Source organism: Triticum dicoccoides, chromosome 6A (genome assembly GCF_002162155.2).
Source record: "Triticum dicoccoides isolate Atlit2015 ecotype Zavitan chromosome 6A, WEW_v2.0, whole genome shotgun sequence".
NCBI classification, from domain to species: Eukaryota; Viridiplantae; Streptophyta; class Magnoliopsida; order Poales; family Poaceae; genus Triticum; species Triticum dicoccoides.
Genome location: NC_041390.1, coordinates 327,400,378 through 327,423,848, shown reverse-complemented (window position 1 = coordinate 327,423,848; position 23,471 = coordinate 327,400,378).

Here is a 23,471-nt window from a genome sequence, read left to right as displayed (position 1 = left end):
GAGAACCATCATGATGGATGATGTGTTTATCTACCATGCGCATATGTTCTTTCTATTGTTGTGTGCATGTGTAGGATACTTGGACTTCATGCCAACTTCCATGTCATGTGAGTTGACAATTCGAGCCCTTGAGAGCGAACCACCTTCTACCACGACGATTCTACATCGGACTTGCTTGTACTTCGGCATTGTGAAGGACACACAAGGACACGCCTTCAAGGTGACATCTTTGTTGAGCATGGAAATGACGGATCATACTACTCGTGTTGCTTGCACCATGAGACTTATTGTTCATCTTGGACCACTTGATTACACACATGTTAGAGATCTTGCTTTGACTTGTCATTTTCACTGTTACATGCATCATGATATATATGCCTTGTGTGTTGCATCCAATTCTTGTATTACTTGTTCCTCTCATATGTTTGGTTGCAACAATGTCATCACTTCAGATATGCCATGTCCCATTGATTGCTACATGATTGCCTTGATTGCCTCACACATGATGCAGAATTTCTCTTTCCATTATGTTTAGTGCCACACAATATTCACTACACCCCATGCACATTATGCTTGGATTGTCTTGCACTTGACCAATGTGTTTAGACGCTTCATTTTATTTGGTGTTGTGAATGATTCCTATGCCTACCATAAACCTTTCATTGAGCAATTTTGTGAATGCTTGCTATGAACTTGAGGTAGATGATTCTTCTCTTATCACAGATATTTGCATCACTACCTCACATTCACATGCTTGTCCCCATGATTTCTTTGCTTGTGCTCGATTGATATGCTTACATGCCATGTCACAATCCTTTCTCACTCCATATGCTTTGCATGATGTTGACACTTGTTTGGCGGCTCACCTCTTGAATGCTTGGTTTTGCACTAACGCTAACCACATTTGTTTTTCAAAGTCTTTGTTGTGCTTACTCCTTTTGAAGGAATCACAAGATGGTGCGACATTAGAGAGTGACCATTTCGAGCTTCAAGATGACAAGTACTTGGTGAACATCCACTTCTACACGGCGAAGCTATCTCTTTCCCATGGTGATTTGGTTTTCGATCCGAGGTTGGATCTTTCCCAAGGGAGGGGAGATGATGCGAAGCATCCTGTGGACATCACCATGTCAAGAATCCGTTTGGCAAGTGACACGTGCGACATCTACTTCATATACATAAAGGTGAATCATCTCCTTTACACGTGCTCACTGGACCCCTTCGAGGATGGTATACTACTTGACACTTCTCCCATGTGCATGCATAGGTATTGTCGGAGCTTCACGAATGTTGAGGAGGAGTGCAAGCGCTAAGGAACAACTACACCATCCGCGAGGGAAGCCTTGAAGCGACGAAGGAAGAAGACGGAGCTTCTGAAGCTACAGCGGCCGGACATTCGGCGCCTGGGCAGATGCGCAGGGGTTGCCCCAACAGCCGACCAACAGCTTCAGCGGCCGAACAACCGGCGCCAGCCCTGGTCATCCGGCGCCTCGCCAAGTCCCGGACATCCGGCCTCGGCCCCGGAAATCTGGACACTGCCAAACCCGAGAGCAACAAGACCAACCCCGCCAGCCCGGACATCCGGCCCTCCATGAACGCCCGGACATCCGACCCGACGCCCGGACATCCGGCCTTCCCTGCCTGCGTGCAGTGCATCTGGGCCGAGGCCCATGTACCCCTTTGTTGGGGAACGTAGAAGAAATTCAAAATTTTCCTACGTGTCACCAAGATCTATCTATGGAGAGACCAGCAACGAGTAGAAAGAGAGTGCATCTACATACCCTTGTAGATCGCTAAGCGGAAGCGTTCAAGTGAACGGGGTTGATGGAGTCGTACTCGTCGTGATTCAAATCACCGATGATCCTAGTGCCGAACGGACGGCACCTCCGCGTTCAACACACGTACAGCCCGGTGACGTCTCCCACGCCTTGATCCAGCAAGGAGAGAGGGAGAGGTTGAGGAAGACTCCATCCAACAGCAGCACAACGGCGTGGTGGTGGTGGAGGAGCGTGGCAATCCAGCAGGGCTTCGCCAAGCACCATGGGAGAGGAGGAGTAGGAAGAGAGGTAGGGCTGTGCCAGAACTTCGTGTATAGCTCCCATGCGCCTCCCCACTATATATAGGGGTGGAGGGGCTGGTTTCTTGCCCTTCAAGTCCATTGGGGCATTGGCCAAGGTGGGAGGAAAGAAATCTCATTATTTCCTTCCCCACCGATTGTTATCCCCCCTTTTTAGGGATCTTGATCTTATCCCTTCGGGATATGATCTTATTCCTTCTAAGGGGGGATCTTGGTGCGCCTTGACCAGGGGTGTGGGGCCTTGCCCCCACTACCCACGTCCATGTGGGTCCCCCCATGCAGGTGGGCCCCACTCCGGAACCTTCTAGAACCTTCCCGGTACAATACCGAAAAATCCCGAACATTTTCCGGTGGCCAAAATAGGACTTCCCATATATAAATCTTTACCTCCGGACCATTCCGGAACTCCTCGTGACGTCCGGGGTCTCATCCGGGACTCCGAACAACATTCGGTAACCACATACAAACTTCCTTTATAACCCTAGCGTCATCGAACCTTAAGTGTGTAGACCCTACGGGTTCGGGAGACATGTAGACATGACCGAGACGTTCTCCGGTCAATAACCAACAGCGGGATCTGGATACCCATGATGGCTCCCACATTTTCCACGATGATCTCATCGGATGAACCACGATGTCAAGGACTTAATCAATCCCGTATTCAATTCCCTTTGTCTATCGGTATGTTACTTGCCCGAGATTCGATCGTCGGTATCCAATACCTTGTTCAATCTCGTTACCGGCAAGTCACTTTACTCGTTCCGTAACACATCATCCCGTGATCAACTCCTTGGTCACATTGCGCATATGATGATGTCCTACCAAGTGGGCCCAAAGATACCTCTCCGTTTACACGGAGTGACAAATCCCAGTCTCGATCCGCATAAAACAATAGATACTTTCGGAGATACCTGTAGTGCACCTTTATAGTCACCCAGTTACGTTGTGACGTTTGATACACCCAAAGCACTCCTACGGTATCCAGGAGTTACACGCTCTCATGGTCGAAGGAAGAGATACTTGACATTGGCAAAGCTCTAGCAAATGAACTACACGATCTTTTGTGCTAGTCTTAGGATTGGGTCTTGTCCATCACATCATTCTCCTAATGATGTGATCCCGTTATCAACGACATCCAATGTCCATAGCCAGGAAACCATGACTATCTGTTGATCACAATGAGCTAGTCAACTAGAGGCTCACTAGGGACATATTGTGGTCTATGTATTCACACGTGTATTACGATTTCCGGATAATACAGTTATAGCATGAATAAAAGACAATTGTCATGAACAAGGAAATATAATAATAATACTTTTATTATTGCCTCTAGGGCATATTTCCAACAGTCTCCCACTTGCACTAGAGTCAATAATCTAGTTCACATCGCCATGTGATTAACACTCACAGGTCACATCGCCATGTGACTAATACCCAAGAGTTTACTAGAGTCAGTAGTCTAGTTCACATCACTATGTGATTAACACTCAATGAGTTTTATGTTTGATCATGTTGCTTGTGAGAGAGGTTTTAGTCAAAGGGTCTGAACCTTTCAGATCCGTGTGTGCTTTACAAATCTCTATGTCATCTCCTAGATGCAGCTACCACGCTCTATTTGGAGCTATTCCAAACAACTGTTCTACTCGGAGCTGTTCTAAATTATTGCTCCATTATATGTATCCGGTCTCTCTACTCAGAGCTATCCGGATAGGTGTCAAGCTTGCATCGTCGTAACCTTTACGACAAACTCTTTTACCACCTCCATAATCGAGAAAATTCCTTAGTCCACTAGTTACTAAGGATAACTTTGACCGCTATCCTGTGAGCCATTCTTGGATCACTCTTGTACCCCTTGACTGACTCATGGCAAGGCACACTTCAGGTGCGGTACACAGCATAACATACTGAAGAGCCTACGTCTTAAGCATAGGGGACGACCTTCGTCCTTTCTCTCTATTCTGCCGTGGTCGAGCTTTAAGTCTTAACTTCGTACCTTACAACTCAGGTAAGAACTCCTTCTTTGACTGGTCCATCTTGAACACCTTCAAGATCATGTCAAGGTATGTGCTCATTTGAAAGTATTATTAAGCATTTTGATCTATCCTTATAGATCTTGATGCTCAATGTTCAAGTAGCTTAATCCAGGCTTTCCATTGAAAAACACTTTCAAAATAACCCTATATGCTTTCCAAAAATTCTACGTCATTTCTGATCAACAATATGTCAACAACATATACTCATCAGAAATTCTATAGTGCTCCCACTCACTTCTTTGGAAATACAAGTTTCTCATAAACTTTGTACAAACCCAAAATGTTTGATCATCATCAAAGCATACATTCCAACTCCGAGATGCTCACTCCAGTCCTTAGAAGGATTGCTGGAGCTTTGCATACTTATTAGCATCTTTCGGGATTGACAAAACCTTCCGGTTGTATCACATACAACCTTTCCTCATTAAAATCGTCGAGGAAACAATGTTTTGACATCCTATCTGCAAGATTTCATAAATAATGCAGTAATCGCTAATATAATTCCAACAGACTCTTAGCATCGCTACGAGTGAGAAAATCTCATCGTAGTCAACTCCTTGAACTTGTCGGAAAACATCTTAACGACAAGTCGAGCTTTCTTAATGGTGACATTTACCATCATTGTCCGTCTTCCTTTTGAAATCCATCTGTACTCATTAGCCTTACGACCATCGAGCTATTCTGCCAAAGTGTACACTTTGTTTTCATACATGGATCCTCTCTCGGATTTTATGGCCTCAAGCCATTTATCGGAATCCGGGCCCACCATCGCTTCTCCATAGCTCGTAGGTTCATTGTTGTCTAGCAACATGACCTTCAAGACAGGATTACGTACCACTCTGAAGTAGTACGCATCCTTGTCATCCTACGAGGTTTGGGAGTGACTTGATCCGAAGTTTCATGATCAATATCATAAGCTTCCACTTCAATTGGTGTAGGTGCCACAGGAACAACTCCCTGTGCCCTGTCACACACTAGTTGAAGAGACGGTTCAATAACCTCATCAAGTCTCCACCATCCTCCCACTCAATTCTTTCGAGAGAAACTTTTCCTCGAGAAAGGACCCGATTCTAGAAACAATCCATATTGCTTTCGGATCTGAATTAGGAGGTATACCCAACTGTTTTGGGTTTCCTATGAAGATGCATTTTATCCGCTTTGGGTTCGAGCTTATCAACTTGAAACTTTTTCATATAAGCGTCGCAGCCCCAAACTTTTAAGAAACGACAACTTAGGTTTCTCTAAACCATAATTCATACGGTGTCATCTCATCGGAATTACGTGGTGCCCTATTTAAAGTGAATGTGGTTGTCTCTAATGCCTAACCCATGAACGATAGTGGTAATTCGATAAGAGACATCATGGTACGCACCATATCCAATAGGGTGCAACTATGATGTTCGGACACACCATCACATTATGGTGTTCCAGGCGGTATTAATTGCGAAACAATTTCCACAATGTCTTAATTGTGTGCCAAAACTCGTAACTTAGATATTCATCTCTATGATCATATCATAGACATTTTATCCTCTTGTCACAATGATCTGCTACTTCACTCTGAAATTACTTGAACCATTCAATAATTCAGACTTGTGTTTCATCAAGTAAATATACTCAACATTTACTCAAATCATCTGTGAAGTAAGAACATAATGATATTCACTGCATGCCTCAGCACTCATTCGACTGCACACATCAAAATGTGTTACTTCCAACAAGTTGCTATCTTGTTCCATCTTACTAAAAATGAGGCTTTTCAGTCATCTTGCCCATGTGGTATGATTTGCATATCTCAAGTGATTCAAAATCAAGTGAGTCCGAACGATCCATTTGCATGGAGTTTCTTCATGCATATACACCAATAGACATGGTTCGCATGTCTCAAACTTTTCAAAAATGAGTGAGTCCAAAGATCCATCAACATGGAGCTTCTTCATGCGTTTTATACCATTATGACTTACATGGCAGTGCCACAAGTAAGTGGTACTATCATTACTATCTTATATCTTTTGGCATGAAAATGTGTATCACTACGACTGAGATTCAATAAACCATTCCTTTAGGTGCAAGACCATTGAAGGTATTATTCAAAAATAGAGTAACCATTATTCTCCTTAAATGAATAACCGTATTGCGATAGACATAATCCAATCATGTCTATGCTCAACGCAAACACCAATCTCGGTGGTAGAGGGAGCGTGCGATGCTTGATCATATCAACCTTGGAAACACTTCCAACATATATTGTCAGCTCACCTTTAGCTAGTCTCCGTTTATTCCGTAGCTTTTATTTCGAGTTACTAACACTTAGCAACCGAACCGGTATCCCATACCCTGGTGCTACTAGGAGTACTAGTAAAGTACACATTAACATAATGTATATCCAATATACTTCTATCGACCTTGCCAGCCTTCTCATCTACCAAGTATCTAGGGTAATGCTGCTCCAGTGGTTGTTCCCCTTATTACAGAAGCACTTAGTCTCGGGTTTGGGTTCAACCTTGGGTTTCTTCACTAGAGCAACAGCTGAATTGCCGTTTCATGAAGTATCCCTTTGTTCCCTTGCCCTTCTTGAAACTAGTGGTTTCACCAACCATCAACAATTGATGCTCCTTCTTGATTTCTACTTTCGCGGTGTCAAACATCATGAATATTTCAAGGATCATCATATCTATCCATGATATGTTATAGTTAATCACGAAGCTCTAGCAGCTTGGTGGCAATGACTTTGGGGAAACATCACTATCTCATCTGGAGGATCAACTCCCACTCGATTCAAGTGATTGTTGTGCTCAGACAATCTGAGCACAAGCTCAACGATTGAGCTTTTCTCCCTTAGTTTGCAGGCTAAGAAAATCGTCGGAGGTCTTATACCTCTTGACGTGGGCACGAGCCTGAAATCCCAATTTCAGCCCTCGAAACATCTCATATGTTCCGCGACGTTTCGAAAACGTCTTTGGTGCCTCTACTTAAACCATTTAATTGAACTATCACGTAGTTATCAAAACGTGTATGTCCGATGTTCGCAACATCGACAAACAACGTTGGGGTTCAGCACACTGAGCGGTGCATTAAGGACATAAGCTTTCTACTGATCGCATAATCGCTACTATCAACTTTCAACTATATTTTCTCTAGGAACATATCTAAACAGTGGAACTAAAGCGCGAGCTTACGACATAATTTGCAAAAGGTCTTTTGACTATGTTCAGGATAATTAAGTTCAGCTTATGAACTCCCACTTAGATAGACATCCCTCTGGTCATCTAAGTGATCACATGATCCGAGTCAACTAGGCCGTGTCCGATCATCACGTGAGACGGACTAGTCATCATCGGTGAACATCTTCATGTTGATCGTATCTACCATACGACTCATGCTCGACCTTTAGGTCTCCGTGTTCCGAGGCCATGTCTGCACATGCTAGGCTCGCCAAGTTAACCCTAAGTGTTTTCGCTGTGTAAAACTGTCTTACACCCGTTGTATGTGAACGTAAGAATCCATCACACCCGATCATCACGTGGTGCTTAGAAGCGACGAACTGTAGCAACGGTGCACAGTTAGGGGAGAACACTTCTTGAAATTTTGTAAGGGATCATCTTATTTACTACCGTCGTCCTAAGCAAACAAGATGCATAAACATGATAAACATCACATGCAATCAAATAGTGACATGATATGGCCAATATCATTTTGCTCCTCTTGATCTTCATCTTCGGGGCTCCATGATCATCATCGTCACCGGCACGACACCATGATCTCCATCATCATGATCTCCATCATCTGTCTTCATGAAGTTGTCACGCCAACGACTACTTCTACTTCTATGACTAACGCGTTTAGCAATAAAGTAAAGTAGTTTACATGGCGTTCTTCAATGACACGCAGGTCATACAATAAATAAAGACAACTCCTATGGCTCCTGCCGGTTGTCATACTCATCGACATGCAAGTCGTGAATCCTATTACAAGAACATGATCAATCTCATACATCACATATCATTCATCACATTCTTCTTGGCCATATCACATCACATAGCATACCCTGCAAAAACAAGTTAGACGTCCTCTAATTGTTGTTGCATGTTTTACGTGGCTGCTATGGGTTTCTAGCAAGAACGTTTCTTACCTACGCAAGACCACAACGTGATATGCCAATTGCTATTTACCCTTCATAAGGACCCTTTTCATCGAATCCGTTCCGACTAAAGTGGGAGAGACTGGCACCCGCTAGCCACCTTATGCACCAAGTGCATGTCAATCGGTGGAACCTGTCTCACGTAAGAGTACGTGTAAGGTCGGCCGCTTCATCCCACAATACCATCGAAACAAGATTGGACTAGTAACGGTAAGCATATTGAACAACATCAACACCCACAACTACTTTGTGTTCTACTCGTGCAAAGAATCTATGCAATAGACCTAGCTCATGATGCCACTGTTGGGGAACGTAGCAGAAATTCAAAATTTTCCTACGTGTCACCAAGATCTATCTATGGAGAGACCGGCAACGATTAGAAAGAGAGTGCATATACATACCCTTGTAGATCGCTAAGCGGAAGCGTTCAAGTGAACGGGGTTGATGGAGTCGTACTCGTCGTGATTCAAATCATCGATGATCCTAGTGCCGAACGGACGGCACCTCCGCGTTCAACACACGTACAGCCCGGTGACGTCTCCCACGCCTTGATCCAGCAAGGAGAGAGGGAGAGGTTGAGGAAGACTCCATCCAACAGCAGCACAACGGCGTGGTGGTGGTGGAGGAGCGTGGCAATCCAGCAGGGCTTCGCCAAGCACCATGGGAGAGGAGGACTAGGAAGAGAGGTAGGGCTGTGCCAGAACTTCGTGTATAGCTCCCATGCGCCTCCCCACTATATATAGGGGTGGAGGGGCTGGTTTCTTGCCCTCCAAGTCCATTGGGGCGTTGGCCAAGGTGGGAGGAAAGAAATCTCATTATTTCCTTCCCCACCGATTGTTATCCCCCCTTTTTAGGGATCTTGATCTTATCCCTTCGGGATATGATCTTATTCCTTCTAAGGGGGGATCTTGGTGCTCCTTGACCAGGGGTGTGGGGCCTTGCCCCCACTACCCACGTCCATGTGGGTCCCCCCATGCAGGTGGGCCCCACTCCGGAACCTTCTAGAACCTTCCCGGTACAATACCAAAAAATCCCGAACATTTTCCGGTGGCCAAAATAGGACTTCCCATATATAAATATTTACCTCCGGACCATTCCGGAACTCCTTGTGACGTCCGGGATCTCATCCGGGACTCCGAACAACATTCAGTAACCACATACAAACTTCCTTTATAACCCTAGCGTCATCGAACCTTAAGTGTGTAGACCCTACGGGTTCGGGAGACATGTAGACATGACCGAGACGTTCTCCGGTCAATAACCAACAGCGGGATCTGGATACCCATGATGGCTCCCACATGTTCCACGATGATCTCATCAGATGAACCACGATGTCAAGGACTTAATCAATCCCGTATTCAATTCCCTTTGTCTATCGGTATGTTACTTGCCCGAGATTCGATCGTCGGTATCCAATACCTTGTTCAATCTCGTTACCGGCAAGTCACTTTACTCGTTCCGTTACACATCATCCCGTGATCAACTCCTTGGTCACATTGCGCATATGATGATGTCCTACCGAGTGGGCCCAGAGATACCTCTCCGTTTACACGGAGTGACAAATCCCAGTCTCGATCCGCATAAAACAATAGATACTTTTGGAGATACCTGTAGTGCACCTTTATAGTCACCCAGTTACGTTGTGACGTTTGATACACCCAAAGCACTCCTACGGTATCCAGGAGTTACACGCTCTCATGGTCGAAGGAAGAGATACTTGACATTGGCAAAGCTCTAGCAAATGAACTACACGATCTTTTGTGCTAGTCTTAGGATTGGGTCTTGTCCATCACATCATTCTCCTAATGATGTGCTCCCGTTATCAACGACATCCAATGTCCATAGCCAGGAAACCATGACTATCTGTTGATCACAACGAGCTAGTCAACTAGAGGCTCACTAGGGACATATTGTGGTCTATGTATTCACACATGTATTACGATTTCCGGATAATACAGTTATAGCATGAAAAAAAGACAATTATCATGAACAAGGAAATATAATAATAATACTTTTATTATTGCCTCTAGGGCATATTTCCAACACCCTTCGCCCTTAGACTATATATACTCCCCCTCCACCTATGTTTTATGGTTAGCGTAGCGATAGCTCATTTGAGAGATAGAGCTTCACTCATCCATACGGATCTACTCCTTGAGAGAGACTGCGGCCCCTCTTTGGAGAAGATCCACCTTGGATTCAAGACCCCCCTCTTGGGCGGCCCCATCAAGACCTCCTCATGGAGAAGAACCGGTTACCCTATGTATCGTCCTTTGTTGGATTCGGATCTTGTATCTCTTTTTGTTTCAAGGAACTAGCACATGTGTGATCATACTTGTTGGTTTGAGTGTTCTCTTGTGTTCCCCTTGTGATTTTCCTCTCGTGTTTCCCCTCGTGTTCTTTGCGGGATCTGCTCCTTTTGTGAAAGATCGGCCATCTAGGGTTCCACCCTACATCAATAAATATCTTAGGATAGTCCAATGAGAAACCTATGATGATTTAGGGATGTTTGGGGATGATCCAGATCCAATGGTCATGGCTGCCCAAGTTGGGTCGTGAAGTTTCGAAACGCACATAAAGGGGGTTAGGCGGTCATTGTCATGAGGGAAGCGAAAACCCGATTGGTCTAGAACGGTCAACAAAGGCAAAGCGGTCCGAGGGAAGGTGATGAAGGCAAAGGGAGAAACGACAGCGACGAGCGAAAGCAAGTTTTAAAAACAAAGACGACAACGAGTGCCGATGCAACGCAAATGATGACATGATGAATGCAACAAACAAATAAAACACATGGCGGTCACGCAAAACATGGAAGTCGTCTGGAGTGTCGGTCTCAGGGAGTCACACCACTCCTCCACTTATGATAGATCTCGTCGTGAGATCTAAGGATGGCACCAGAGAGAAGCAGAAGAGCAAGAGGTAAAACAAAGTTCCTTCTTTGACAAAAGAGTGAAACCAGCGAACCTTGAGAGGTTAAACAAATTGAAAGAAGGAATCCAACAAAGATGCAAGAAGTTGAAAACACTCCGCTATAAAAGAGGAACAAGGAACATTGCGAGAACCTTGTAGGCTGGAGGACATGAAACAAGAGCTTAACGGACCAAAAAGAATATGAAAGCACACCGGTAGAAAAAGAGAAACAAGGAACACCATGTGAACCTTGGAGTTTGCAAAGCTATTAAAGACGAGAACAATGGACAAGAAGTACATGCAAGCACTACGGTTGAAACAAGATGTGCAAGGAACGATAAAGATCAATTACGAGAACACTCTGGTTAAAACAAGATAGAGAAGGAATAAGAATGATATAATTTGGACAGCACTCCGACTGTAAATGGAAGGAATTGAACTTGAACTTTACAAGATGAGAGGATACTTGATGAAATCAACAACACACTGCCTCCGGAACTATTGAAAGAATGGCACAAGGGGTAAGAAAGATTTCAGACAGCACTCCGGTTGAGAAGGGGGACAAAACTTGATTAGAAGAGAGAACTTGAATGGAGGACATGACACTATGGTTGAATGGATAAACACGAAAAGAACACGATCCTCACAATTCGAGATGATGAGTGAAGAGAGCAACATCACAATGCCCCCGGAAGAAAGAATAGAAGATAGATCATTGGAATGAAAGAATGGAGAACAAAATGCCATCCTCTGCGACAAATGAGCTTGAAAGCACCCTTCCAAAAAGGTTATGACGGAGTTATTGTAAAACCAACAATGAAACGAATAAGCTTGTGCTGGGCTTATGGAAAACTTCTCAAAATTGAGGCAAAATTCTACCACTATGGAAACAAATAATATAATTGATACCACCTACAAGATGAAAAACCTTCTTCCACCAAGATGATAGAGAGATAACTTGGATCATTGATAAGCACCACAATAGCCACATTACTTACGGAAGGCTTTAGGTGAAATGTGACACAAGATAACTCCAACGAATAGATTGATGGATTTAAAATACCTCATTCTTGACAATAAGTGAATCGTGAAATATGAATGGAACTTGTCAAGACTGATATAACGCCATCTCAAAAGATAAGGTAGAAAGAATTGCACTTTGGAATGCAAGATGAAGAATACTTGAACTCCTCAAAACAAAACATGTGTTGAGCACCCTGTTTAATTTTGAGTATAGCTTGGCCGATCATAACTTTGAGAGAAATCTTGAATAACTATTGAAGAATGAAAATAATCCTTGGCGAACCACCATGTAGAGCCTCCATGAGGAACTCCGGTAATAAAACGAAAGAGAAGTTTAGAACACAAGGTGAAACCTTGCGATGATTTAGATGGATGTTCGCGAGGAGATAATGCAGAAAACCTGGAACTCCGGAAAAGAAAAGATGAAGCATCTCGAACCGAGAAATGTGACATGATGAACAACTCTGGAAAGAAGAAACTAGATCACTTGGATGAAACAATAATAAGAATTACGTTATGTGTGTCATTCACCAATTTAAATTGATGACAAGCAATGGATTTGGCATACTACTCATTCTCGTATAAAGGATTAAGAGAGATATAGCGCAAACTTGGGAAGTTCTTGATGGAAGCACCAGTGGCATTTGGAAATGATACGTCTCCAACGTATCTACTTTTCCAAACACTTTTTCCCTTGTTTTGAACTCTAACTTGCATGATTTGAATGGAACTAACCCGGACTGACGTTGTTTTCAGCAGAACTACCATGGTGTTATTTATGTGTAGGACCAAACGTTCTCAGAATGACCTGAAACTTCACGGAGACACTTTTCAGAAAATAAGAAAAATACCTGCCAAAGATGAAGGCTAGGGGCCCACCGTCTTGCCATGAGGGTGGGGGCGCACCCCCCTATCTCGTGGGCCCCCTGTTGCGTCTCCGACTCCAACTCCACCTCCATATATTGAGTTTCGATGAGAAAAAATTAGAGAGAAGAAATCATCGCGTTTTACGATACGGAGCCGCTGCCAAGCCCTAAAACCTCTCGGGAGGGCTGATCTGGAGTCCGTTCGGGGCTTCGGAGAGGGGAATCCATCGCCATCGTCATCATCAACCATCCTCCATCACCAATTTCATGATGCTCACCGCCGTGCATGAGTAATTCCATCATAGGCTTGCTAGACGGTGATGGGTTGGATGGGATCTATCATGTAATAGAGTTAGTTTTGTTAGGATTTGATACCTAGTGTCCACTATGTTCTGAGATTGATGTTGCTATGACTCTGCTATGCTTAATGCTTGTCACTAGGGACCCGAGTGCCATGATTTCAGATCTGAACATATTATGTTTTCATCAATATATGAGTGTTCTTGATCCTATGTTGCAAGTCTATAGTCACCTATTATGTGTTATGATCCGTTAACCCCGAAGTGACAATAATCGGGATAATTACCGGTGATGACTGTAGTTTGAGGAGTTCATGTATTCACTATGTGTTAATGCTTTGTTCTAGTTCTCTATTAAAAGGAGGCCTTAATATCCCTTAGTTTCCGTAAGGACCCCGCTGCCACGGGAGGGTAGGACAAAAGATGTCATGCAAGTTCTTTTCCATAAGCACGTATGACTATGTTCGAAATACATGCCTACATTATATCAATGAACTAGAGCTAGTTCTGTGTCACACTAGGTTATGACTGTTACATGTTGAACCGCATCCGGCATAATTCTCCATCACCGATCCATTGCCTACGAGCTTTCCAAATATTATTCTTTGCTTATTTACTTTTTCGTTGCTATTGCTATCATCACTACAAAATACCAAAAACATTGCTTTTACAACTGTTACCTTTTGCTACCATTGTCGGTGTCAAAACCGGTGGATCTCGGGTAGGGGGTCCCGAACTGTGCGTCTAGGCCGGATGGTAACAGGAGGCAAGGGACACGAAGTTTTACCCAGGTTCGGGCCCTCGTGATGGAGGTAAAACCCTACGTCCTGCTTGATTAATTTTGATGATATGGGCAGTACAAGAGTAGATCTACCACGAGATGGGAGAGGCTAAACCCTAGAAGCTAGCCTATGGTATGATTGTTGTTCTGTATGTTGTCCTACGGACTAAAACCCTCCGGTTTATATAGACACCGGAGAGGGTTAGGGTTACACAAAGTCGGTTACAATGGTAGGAGATCTACATATCTGTATCGCCAAGCTTGCCTTCCACGCCAAGGAAAGTCCCTTCCGGACACGGGACTAAGTCTTCAATCTTGTATCTTCATAGTCCAGGAGTCCGGCTGAAGGTATAGTCCGGCCATCCGGACACCCCCTAATCCAGGACTCCCTCAGTAGCCCCTGAACCAGGCTTCAATGACGACGAGTCCGGCGCGCAGATTGTCTTCGGCATTGCAAGGCGGGTTCCTCCTCAAGTACTTCATAGATGATTTTGAACACAAAGATAGTGTCCGACTCTACAAAATAAGTTTCCACATATTGCCATAGAGAGAATAATATTTACACAAATCTAATCTGCTGACGTATTCTGTAGCGTGACATCGCACCACGGCCTAGCCTTTTATTCGAATCATTTTATTGCCCCACCTCAGCGTGTCATGCGAGGCGGTTTCCTTGGCACGTCTTGTTAAAGCAGAGATCGTGTCCCCTTATTCCGGGATTCTCATCAATACGGGCGTGGGTAACCCTACCACTTCTTGGACTCCTAGACTATATGCAAGTCCAAACGGCCACGGAGAGGACGCTTGATATTCACCCTCTTTATAAAAGGGACAAGGCTTTTACTTTTTTCCCTCCCGTGCTCAATCGAATCCTTCCCCCACCTCAAGCTCAAACACCCAAAGTTCAGGTCAGGTGCTCCGAGCATTCAATCATGTCCGGATCTAGCCTTCAAGGCCGATGGGTGCCTTCCTCCGTCACGGAAGAAGACATCAAAAAGTTGAGGGAGGCCAGATATCTGACCGCCGAGGTTGTGCATCGGCTGCCTGCCCGAGGGCAGGCCGTCCCCTCCCCCAAACCCAATGAGAGCGTCATGTTCGTCTCCCACATCCTCCGAGGTCTAGGCCTTGCTCTAGATCCTTTCATCAAGGGTTTGATGTTTTATTACGGGCTAGACTTCCATGATCTAGCTCCGGACTCCTTTCTTCATATCACGACATTTATTGTCATGTGTGAGGCCTTCCTCCGGGTTACCCCTCACTTTGGCTTGTGGCTCAAGACCTTTGAAGTATAGCCGAAGATGATCGAGGAGCAACATGCGGCGTGTGGAGGTGCCTCAATATGCAAGATGACGGGAGCTCCATGGCCCAAAGGTTCCATTCTAGAGGTGTCTGAATTGTGGCAACAGGAGTGGTTCTACATCACGGCTCCTAGAAGTGCCAAGTGGGTGGCCGCCCCTGTTTTCCGCTCGGGCCCTCCACCACAACTGATGCCATGGATCAGCAGAGGTCTGAGCTGGGGTCCAGCCAAGGACGTGCCTATACTGCAAAGCCGCATTCGAGATCTCTTCAATGGAGATTTTACTTTGGTTGCGGTAATACAAGTTATGCTAGTTCGCCAAGTCCAGCCTTGCAAACGCCGGCCCCTTCGCTTGTGGGAGTTCAATCCCGAGGGACCGCGTGTCATCCAAAATTTCCTCGGCCTGACGAATGAGGAGATGTACAAGTCATTCTTTGGACCTCAGGTAGAGTGTACGGAAATCATCGAGGACGTGGGCCTGAGCAGTAACCGCGCCGCCGAACAGGTAAGGAATCTCCCGGCCGAACATACTATCTCTCATTTGTTACGAAGTTATTTCTGAGAGTTCGCTTTTTGACCAGGACTGGCTAACAAAGGCGAAGTTGATTCGGTGTTCGGCCCCCCTCCCTGAGGGTTTGGACAATCCGGTATTGGAAAAGATGCTCCAGGTCGCACCTTGCCCGGAGCCCTTGAAGGAAGATACTGGGAAGGATAATACGAGCGGACCCGGGCCCCCAACACTGCCCATTCTAACCGAGGGAGCGAGCATCTCCATGAAGGAAGACGACCAGAGGAGGAAAAGGACTGCGCCCGGGGATTTGGACGCCGAAGCTTCCAAACGGGAGAAGAAGTCTCCCACAGAGGGTCCTACCTTGGGGGGTGCTTTTGCCGCACAAAGTCCGCGGGGGGATCAACTCTCCAGCGAGTCGTAAGTGACCCGAAATACTTTAATAGTACATGTATGCCATCTTTTTATTCTGAGAAAATAACCACCGCATATATCTGTGCAGTTCGGGCCTTAGTCCCTCTCAAATGAGCTCGTCTTCGGGGGATCTTCTTCCAGAGATGATGGAGAGCGAAACGCCCCCTCCGGACTCCTCCGCTCCGGAAGCGGGCGACCCCGAAGTGTCGTCGCGGAGGGCCTCTCCGGGTCCGGTGAGGCCAGAAGATAATCCCATTGACCCCCGAAGCTCCCCGTGTCCGGCTCCCGAAGAGAGCGGAAAAAAGAGTCCGCCACCGTCTGGTGTGCGATCGGATGTTCTGAGGGAGTTGGTGGGGCGAGCGGCCATCTCCGATGAACACCTTGTGCCGATGAATACGTTGATGGAGAGAATCTCGTCCGCTGAAAGAGGATTGCATGAAGCTTTTGTGAGTCTGCTAACAGGCTTTGAGGTACGTAAAATAATGTATGATAGTCCTGCACTTGCTAGGTGTGCCCTGTGTAGATAGTAGCCCCTGAGACTCTGGTTGTCATCGGAAACAACGACGAGCAGAGGATCATATTCCTAGGTAATAGCCATACTGCCTCTATGTGCAGGTGGTGGAAGCTCCGGTGTCTAGCCGGACTGGCGAGTTTGCTCATTTAAAATGACAGTTGGATGCGGCAGACGCCGACATCGAGCTTGTTAACAAAAGGCTTGACGAGGCACAGGGTAAGTGTCATTATCTGGTAAATGCCACATAGTAAGAGCAGCATGATGCCAGTATCTTTAATATGTTGTGACTGCAGATGGAGCTGCCACTGTTGAAGCCTTGCATGCAGAACTTGCCCGAGCCAAGGAACAAGCGAGGTTTAGTAATGTGGATGCTTTGAAGGCGGCCGAAGAGTTGAAAACCGAGAAGGCCGCGCATGGCGAGAGCCGAGATAAGATGGCCATAGAATTAAAAGCCGCCGCCGACCATTCCCGGGTTCTTGAAAAGGAAAACCTAGCGAAGGCATCGGACCTTGAGAAGGCTGCTGCGACGAGAAAAGACATCCACTCTGCTATGAGGGCGAAGAAGGAGGAGCTGCAGGAAGCCGGGGATATTGTAACTGGGAAATCCTTTATGTTGCGGAGGAAGTTCAAAGATCCACGGTATGCCTCTCTGGATCGGCTGTGGAGTTCGGAGGATGTGTATATGGATTTGGCGGCGAGCACTGCCGATGCGGCCAAGTACTTCCAGGGTCGAACGGACCGTGTAGTGGACCAGCTGTTTTGGACACAATTCCATTCTCCCGAGCGTCCGCTTTCATTGACTGACCAATTATCTGAATGGGCCGAACTGAATAGGTTGTCCGGACTCGCCATGAGGTCTGTTGTGGATCAGCTATGGCCGGAAAGGCCAAAACCGAATATCTATTTCAGCTTGGTGCAGCAGCTCCTTGACGTGGTCCCGCGCATTAATGCGATGAAGAGGTCGGCGTGCATAGAGGGCTCACAAATGGCCTTTGCCCGTGTTAAAGCATACTGGGCGGAGATGGATGCTACCACGGTTGCAGCGCGGGATTCGGCCATAGGTCGAATGGCTGCTGAGCACTACTTTGAAGAAGTTCTTGAGGGTGCTCGTTTGATAGAGACCCAGTGCTCAAAAAATATTATTTTTGAGTGATATGTAAACTCATTGTAAGTGAAATGCTTTTATAAATTTTTATAAGGCTATTTTTATACTTTTTCCTGAAAGTAATATGATGCCTCCTGGGCGGCCGTTCATGTATACATGTGTATAACCTGAAAGATTGCAGCCATCGGCTTCAACCCCCACGCATATAATGCGGAGGTGCTCGCAAAAAAACACGTGTTCACACTTAGCCCAACGTCTTGGTCCTATTAAGGAGGTGATAGAGGAGCGAGCGAGGCAACCGGACTATAATGCTTTAGCACTTTCACTTAGACATAGGAGTTTGACAGTGGGCTACTAGATAGCCCCTGGTGGCTCTGCACTCTCCCAATCCCGGGGTGCGTACATGCCTGGCCGGAAAACGGCCCTTCGTTAGGCGGAGGAATTCTAACATTCCAACAGGTCATCGAGTGGTTGACCAGTCTCATGCTATATCATGACAGTCAGTTTTCGTCTTTCTCTACTGAGGTGCTCGTCCGGATGAACCAGGGCACAATCGCAGTAGTTCTCCTGGTGCTACCTTAGCCGGTAAAGCGGAACGTAAGGCACCAAAACACAGGAGCCGGGCAAACCCAACATTTGACCAAAGACAATGATTCGGAGCTGATGCATATAAGGCCAAACTCGCGACGCCGAACACTCCCTAAGGTATTCGGTCTTTGTGGTATAAACCGGGCCTAAATAATGGCCTTTGTAAGAAGCCCCTTGTGTCCAGGTACGTGCATTCTTCTGGCATGGCCACATGCCAAGACGTCAGCATCCTTCTCGACAGTGGATATGTATCAACAAGAGACAGTAAAAAAGGTTTACACAGGGTCTTAATCTAAAAAGAATCCTTGGAGCGGGTCCCTGCTGCACGTCTGCGCCTGTGTCTCCGTTGTGCCGTATCCTGGACGGGTGTAGCACGATGATCGTCTGTAAAAGAGAGGAATTTAGGTGAAAAAGTTGTCGTGCAAAAAGATAGTTTTTAAAGAAACCATGTATAATTCAAGATGAGGAAAAATTGCCACTTTTCTGCGCGCGTTGAGCCCCTTGTATTGAAAAATAGGGGTGTGACCACTTATTCGGTATAAATAGCGGTGCCGGACTTGATTAGTTGTGTCTGAGGTCTTGACGACCTATTGGATACTTTCGCTGGTCCGGGTGCCTTTAGTGTGCGGCTGCCGGGGCAGCCGCACTCTCTCGGCGCGCAGAGAGCGCTTGATATTTCCGTTCACTGAAATGATGCCACGTGGACCGGGCATCTTGAGTGTGAGGGAGCCGTAGTGTGGTATTGCATTAAAGCGAGTGAAAGCTTCGCGTCCGAGCAGTGCTTGATAGCCACTTTGGAACGGAGCGGTGTGGAAGGTTAAATGCTCGTGACGGAAGTTATCGGGGGAGCCGAATATAACTTGTAGTAGGAGGGAGCCCGTACAACGAGCCCCTGGGCCTGGCGTTACTCCTTTAAAGGTAGTATTGCTATGGCGAATTTTTGTTGGGTCTAACCCCATCCCGCGGATTGTATCCTAATATATTAGGTTTAGATTGCTGCCACCGTCCATCAAGACTCGTGTGAAGTGATATCCGCCAATTACTGGGTCTAATACCAGGGCAGCCCATCCTGTGCGTCGGATACTTGCTTAGTAATCGCGATGGTCGAAAGTGATCGGCTGAGACGACCAGTGGCAGGACTTCGCGGTGACAGGCACTTGGGTATATTTTCCTGGGAGTACCGCGTTGTTTTTTCCCTTGATCACGTGTAACACGTTTACTATTTTGACTTGTGGTGGAAATTTCTTTTGTTCCCCAGTGTCTTGCTTGGAGGCTCGTCCTCGTCTTCAATTGGTGTATCCTCCCCCTTGTGTACGGCGTTGAGCTTGCCGGACTGCTTGAAGACCCAACATTCTCTGTGGGTATGATTAGCAGGTTTATTAGGGGTACTATGGATCTGACATACTTGGTCCAGAATTTTGTTGAGGCTGGACAGTTCATCCTTGGTGCCTTTAGAGGGCGGCTTTTCCTGACCTGGCCGAGAGCTTTTGAATCCGGCATTTACTGTCGTGCCCTTCATGTTGTCTTCTTTATTCCGGCGTTTGTTATTGCTGTTGCGCCGCGATTTCCCGTTTCCATCTCTAACTTCAGATGTACTAGGGTCGCTGGTGCTGCATCTGGCTAACCAGCTGTCCTCACCCGCGCAAAAGCGGGTCATGAGGCTTGTTAATGCGGCCATCATTCTCGGCTTATTTTGGCTGAGGTATCTGGCGAGCCATTCATCACAGACGCTATGCTTAAAAGCTGCCAATGCTTCGGCATCCGGATAGTCGACAATCTGACTCTTTTTAGTAAGAAACCTGTTCTAAAGCTTTCGGGCCGACTCTCCAGGTTGTTGAGTTATATGACTCAAATCGTCCGCATCTGGAGGTCGGACATAAGTCCCTTGAAAATTTGCCCGAAAGGCGTCTTCGAGCTCTTCCCAACTTCCAATGAAGCTTTCGGGGAGGCTTTTAAGCCAGTGACGAGCTGGCCCTTTGAGCTTGAGGGGTAAGTACTTGATGGCGTGGAGATCATCTCCTCGAGCCATATGGATATGAAGGATGTAGTCCTCAATCCAGACCCCAGGGTCTGTTGTTCCGTCGTATGTCTCTATGTTTACGGGTTTGAATCCTTCTGGAAATTCATGGTCCAGCACCTCATCGGTGAAACATAGGGGGTGTGCGTCACCCCTGTAGCTGGGTGTACCGCGTTGTTCGGATGTTTGTTGTGTTGCATTGTATGCTAGGGCGCGCTTGCGTGGTCCATAGATGGATCTTGTTGCGCCATCCTTTGGGTGTGAGCCTTCGCATGGGTCGCGTGTTGTATTGTGAGTGGCGTTGTATGCCGCTCTGTGTTGGCAGAAGGGTCGTCTAACCGGCCAGGTGGCTGCTTTGATGTTTGGTTGTGGGGGGTCTGAGGCCTCCTCATCGAATTCAGGTAGAAGCTTCCGCTTTGGGTAGCTCTTGGAGGGGCGATTGTCGCCGTACCTCGCTGCTGTGTTGAGTATTTTACTCCATCTAATTTGGAGTGTGTCTTGCGCAGCCTTGAGCCTTTGCTTCTGCTTTTTAAGACTCCGCGCGGTGGCAACAAGCCTTTTACGGGCATTTTGCTGCTCTGGGTGCCTGTCTGGCGTTATGTCGTCCGGACCATTATCTTTGATAGAATTTGTTTGTTCGGTTTGATTATCCAGATTGCCGTTGTCCGGCAGTGGTTCGCCCTGCTCCAGCGCTGGGTCTGTGTGATCGTTATTTCTGTCGAGGCAGGATTTGGGGCGGCGCTTGCGTCGCCGCTTTGACTGCTTCTCGAAGGAACAAGCCTTCGGTGCGTCCTTCCACTCCTCGTCGTCATCTTTTGGTGCGTCCACCATGTATACGTCATATGACGAGGTGGCCTTCTAGGGCCCAATAGGCGCTGGTTCTTCATTGTCTCCTTCATCGGCGTCCATACCGTCGATGTCTTCGGAGTCGAAGTCGAGCATGTCGGTTAAATCGTCGACAGTGGTTACAAAGTGGGTGGTGGGTGGGCTTTGAATTTCCTCATCGTCCGTATCCCAAGCTTGCCGACCGTAGTCTCGCCAGGGCTCTCCTGATAAAGAGAAAGACTTTAGTGTCTTCAGAATATCACCGAAAGGCGAGTGCTGAAAGATGTCCGTGGCAGTAAACTCCATGATCGGTGCCCAATCAGATTCGATCGGCAGGGGCGCGGAGGGTTTGGAGTCCGGAGAGGAGTCCGGCTCCTTGGAGTCACGATTCTCGTGGAGTGCGGGGCTGGTGTCCGGCTCGATCGCCGTTGGGATCGCAGCCCCCGAGGCAGCGTCCAACCACCCATCCTCGATCGGCGCAGTTGGCTCCGAGTTAAGGGGCGAAGCCGATGCAGATGCGGCCTCCAGGGCACTGTTCGGCGGCAGAGCTAGATCATGCTCATCGTGACAGTGCGGCGCGCCCGGCAGTGGCTCGAATCCGTCGAAGATCAAGTCCCCGCGGATGTCAGTCGTGTAGTTTAAACTTCCAAATCTGACCTGATGGCCAGGGGCATAGCTTTCGATCTGCTCCAGATGGCCAAGTGAATTGGCCCACAGTGCGAAGCCGCCGAAGACGAAGATCTGTCCGGGGAGGAAGGTCTCTCCCTGGACTGCATCGCTATTGATGATCATAGGAGCCATCAAGCCTAACGGCGACGACACAGAGGAACTCTCAATGAAAGCACCAATGCCGGTGTCAAAACCGGCGGATCTCGGGTAGGGGGTCCCGAACTGTGCGTCTAGGCCGGATGGTAACAGGAGGCAAGGGACACGAAGTTTTACCCAGGTTCAGGCCCTCTTGATGGAGGTAAAACCCTACGTCCTGCTTGATTAATATTGATGATATGGGTAGTACAAGAGTAGATCTACCACGAGATCGGAGAGGCTAAACCCTAGAAGCTAGCCTATGGTATGATTGTTGTTCTATATGTTGTCCTACAGACTAAACCCTCCGGTTTATATAGACACTGGAGAGGGTTAGGGTTACACAAAGTCGGTTACAATGGTAGGAGATCTACATATCCGTATCGCCAAGCTTGCCTTCCACGCCAAGGAAAGTCCCTTCCGGACACGGGAGGAAGTCTTCAATCTTGTATCTTCATAGTCCAGGAGTCCGGCTGAAGGTATAGTCCGGCCATCCGGACACCCCCTAATCCAGGACTCCCTCAACCATTATCACCACTATCATATTACTTTTCTACTAAACACTTCGCTGCAGATATTAAGTTTCCAGGTGTGGTTGAATTGACAACTTAGCTACTAATACTTGAGAATATTCTTTGGCTCCCCTTGTGTCGAATCAATAAATTTGGGTTGAATACTCTGCCCACGAAAACTGTTGCGATCCCCTATACTTGTGGGTTATCAAGACTATTTTCTGGCGTCGTTGCGGGGGAGCATAGCTCTATTCTTTGAGTGACTTGGGATATATATCTGCTTATCATTATGAAGAATTTGAGAGATACAAAAACCAAGATCTATCCCTCAACTACGAGGGGAGGTAAGGAACTGCCATCTAGCTCTGCACTTGATTCACCTTCTGTTATGAGTAAGTTTTGACACCTACACATGCTTCTGCTATTCATTCTGATATGTCGCATGTTATTGATGATGCCACTTCTACTATGCATGATACTTATGATGAAACTACCTCTATGCCTGATACTACTATGCCACTTAGTGATTTTCTTGATGAACATCTTGCTAGGGCTAGAGAGCTTGAAAATATTGAATCGGATGATACTGATGAAAGTGATGATGAAGAACCACTTGCTATTCCTAAGGGTTATGTACTTGATCAAGATGCTTCTTTAGCCATTTTAGCTTGCAGAAATAGAACTGAACTTAAAAAATTATTAGCTAAATGGAGTAAGCAATCTCTAAATGATAGAATGAAACATGACCCTGCTTTTGCTA